Source organism: Enhydra lutris, unplaced genomic scaffold (genome assembly GCF_002288905.1).
Source record: "Enhydra lutris kenyoni isolate GAN:26980312 unplaced genomic scaffold, ASM228890v2 scaffoldscaffold254, whole genome shotgun sequence".
In the NCBI taxonomy this organism is placed as follows: Eukaryota; Metazoa; Chordata; class Mammalia; order Carnivora; family Mustelidae; genus Enhydra; species Enhydra lutris.
In genome coordinates, this window is record NW_019154338.1 from 67135 (window position 1) to 70637 (window position 3503).

The 3503-nt window shown below is 39.4% G+C and overlaps 1 pseudogene; it reads left to right on the forward strand.

Annotated features, from left to right (window-relative positions):
- The first annotated feature begins 409 nt into the window (after window positions 1–409).
- Window positions 410–2075, forward strand: LOC111140213 (annotated as a pseudogene).
- The last annotated feature ends 1428 nt before the right edge of the window (window positions 2076–3503 follow it).

Genomic DNA, 3503 nt, shown 5'->3' on the forward strand with positions numbered 1-3503 from the left:
TGCCTCTTCCTCTCCCACTCCCCCTGCTTGTGTTCACTCTCTCACCGTCTATCTCTTTCTCTCTCTATCTCTCTCTGTCAAATAACTTATTTAGTTATAAAATCTTTTTTATAAAGATTTTTGTTTATTTATTTGACATTCAGAGAACACAAGCAGGCAGAAAGTCAGGCAGAGAGAGAGAGGTGGAAGCAGGCTCCCCACCAAGCAGAGACCCTAACGCAGGGATCGATCCCAAGACCCCGGGATCATGACCTGAGCCAAAAACAGAGGCTTTAACCCACTGAACCACCCAGGTAACCCTTAAATCTTTTTTTTTTTTTAAATCCAAGCAAGGTATTCATTTATTTGCTTGTTTGCTTTGTAGAGATCAACAAGCTTATATTAAAATGTATATAGAAGCAGCTCTTTCAAGATGGTGGAGCTCTTCCAGTTGCCTGACCAGAGCTCTTCTGCAAAAGTTCCTGTGCATTAAAAGAGGGAAGCTTTTCGTACGCATGGAATGAAAAGTACAGTTCTTTACCAATAAACACCTGTTTGGAAATGCAGGCATATGGGCTCCACTGTGGAGATGCTTTTCAGAAATTCAAAATGGAGTTGACTCTTTTCTGATGAAGATGACAAACAGATAAATACAGGGTCACCCAAAATAAACTAGAGAGTTGTAATGGTCCCACTGAAATTGATGACAACAATATCCACACAATTAAGAAAGCCCCCAGAAGTTTGGTTTCTGATTACATAACCTACTCAAGCTTCCTAAAGCACATAAGTGGTGCATATATGGATGGTTCTACTCAAATATAGATAGGCAACGGTTTGAAGGCAATGATGACTTCTGTGTCTGTCAGGAGGAGGAGTACTTTCCTAATTTAACAACAAGAAAGTTAACAAGAATAGAAAAATCAGGCGACTTATGGGAAAACCAAAGAGACATTCTTGTGCATTTTTTGAGGAAGAAAGACCAGCATTAAAACAGAAATGGCAGAAAATAAGATTCCTACAACAAACAAAAGTGCAGATGATTCCCAGTTTGAAGGTCTCCCAGATGAAATTCCTTTGCTCCTGGTTATTGCAACCAAAGTTACAGCTGGATTATGTGGTGTTCATGACGGTCTCTTCACTGGACAAATCGTTGCTTTGTATACTTTTAATGCTACGTATAGAGTAACTTTTAATAGGGCAGGGCTTGGCACCCATACCATCCCTGACTATGAATTTCTTAGTAATGAGCCTCATGAGACAATGCAAGTTGCTGCCATTGGACAAAAACAGGGGCCTTCCTGATTCTTTATGACCCCACCATGGTTACATTATACTCCTGCACTCCAGTCACCAATTATGGATGATGATTCTGTACTAACAGTCACCTTGGATAAGTAAGATTTCTGGCTCTGACATTGAAACGCTAGGTGGTTTTCCAGTATAATTCTTTATCCAAGTGACCAAACTGTCAAAAATTTTCATGATTAAAAATGAACATATCAAAAAATTAAGAGCAATGAACACAGAAGCAGAAAAATTGAAATCCTATCCCATGACCATAAGCATTGAATTTCAGTGGAGATATGCAACCATCCTTCTGAAACTTGAGCAACTCAACAAGGACCTCAACAAAGTTTTGCATGAAGTGCAGCAGTACTCCTAGGAGACTTCCCCAGACCAGGGTGGGCAGTCTGCAGACCAGCCCATGGGTAGGAGACAGAGGTGTGAAGAGGAAACCCAAGAGCTTCTCTGGCAGTCGGCTCCTCCACTGGATTGCCCCGTGTTCAGAATGAAAATCTGACAGACTTAATCTCCAGCTCACTCCTACTTTATTGCAAATTAGGTGTCTGGCAGAAGGAGAGCTAAATTCCTTTGAGTTCAAATCATACACAGATTCATTAAATGGTATCAGNAATTCCTTTGAGTTCAAATCATACACAGATTCATTAAATGGTATCAGGAGTACAATAGATGCTTCTAATACCAGTTCTTTTCAGAATAATGTAGAAACCCATGTTTCACACATTCAGAGTGGCCTGAACCAGATGGGAAGCCTGCAGGCCTTCGCTGCCAGGGACACCAACAGAGACTGAGAAACAGCCTTCCCTGTTAAAGCCACACAGGACACTAGTGTTCCTTCACCGCAGCTTCCATCACCAAATGACCCACATGCTGGAAAACAGGGAACTATACATCTCCAGTGAAGGCACTGGAACATATTGCCATGCTCCTTGAACCACCACTCCTGACAGGCATTCTGTTTATTTTTCTTCCTATGATTCAGCTTCAGTAGCATCACTTATGTTACATGTTTATTGGCAAGTATTTTTCACCCAAAACTGTCTGAAAGTAAGATACTTTGACAGAAGAGTGTGCAGACCCCTTTATCAGCATGCATGAATTCAGTCAACAGGCACAGACAGCTGTTTCTTTGGCCAGTGCCCTTAGACAAGTTCCTAGTGTGGGGAGCTGTGGTCTGAGGGCTGCAGTGCCAGCAGGTTAGCTCCCCCACCCTGGCTCTGGAAGAGAGCACTCTCCAGAGGCAGGAAGTTGCTTGTGGAGGAAGCCACAAGAACAGCCATGGGAGATGCAGCCTTGACAAGTATGTGGGGTAGATACCTGAAGGGTGACATGGCTCTAGAAATCATTTTAATAATCATAAATATTTTAATTTCTCAAAATTCATAAAAGAAACTTTTGTTGTTTGTCTGTTGAAAGAAAAGGAAGGAGCAAGAGAAAAATAAATGACTTGAAAAATGCTACATTTCAACAAGTGGATTTGCCTTACTTTTCCAATCAATTCAGGGAAAAAAAGTGCTGTTATGAAACTCATTTAAAAAGACTGATAATAGGGCGCCTGGGTGGTTCAGTTGGTTGAGCGACTGCCTTCGGCTCAGGTCATGATCCCAGACTTCCAGGATCGAGTCCCGCATCAGGCTCCCAGCTCCTTAGGGAGTCTGCTTCTCCCTCTGACTTTCTCCTCTCTCATGCTCCCTCTCATTCATTCTCTCTCAAATAAATAAATAAAATCTTTTTTAAAAGACTGATAACACGCTATTTTCATGTTTTTCTTTATTTGCACAACTTTTCAAGGAGCTGATGGTTTAAAATTGAACCGTACACAATTTATAAAGTCAAAGATTTTATAAGGAAAACACATATAATAACCAATACTGTGAAATGCAGAAAAAAAGTTTGTATTTGGTTCTGGGTTTTTCTGTTGTTTTCTTGTTGTTGTTTTTTTTTTTTTAAAGGAAAAACCCTGCCTAAAATATTAATCTTGTAAAAATTTTGTATTTGGGATTTTCTTTATTTTAATATAAACTATTATTAAGTCAAAATACATTAAAATTGTTCTCAGGAGTTTAAGATAGAGCTGTAGATGTGATTTTGATTCTTTTAGAGGTCTCATAAAATGGGACTTTTTATATGTTAATGCATATAAAACAAAAATGAGATTATTTTCTAATTTAAATTTTTGTATACTTTAATTAGTGCCATTTATACTTAGCTAAACTGTT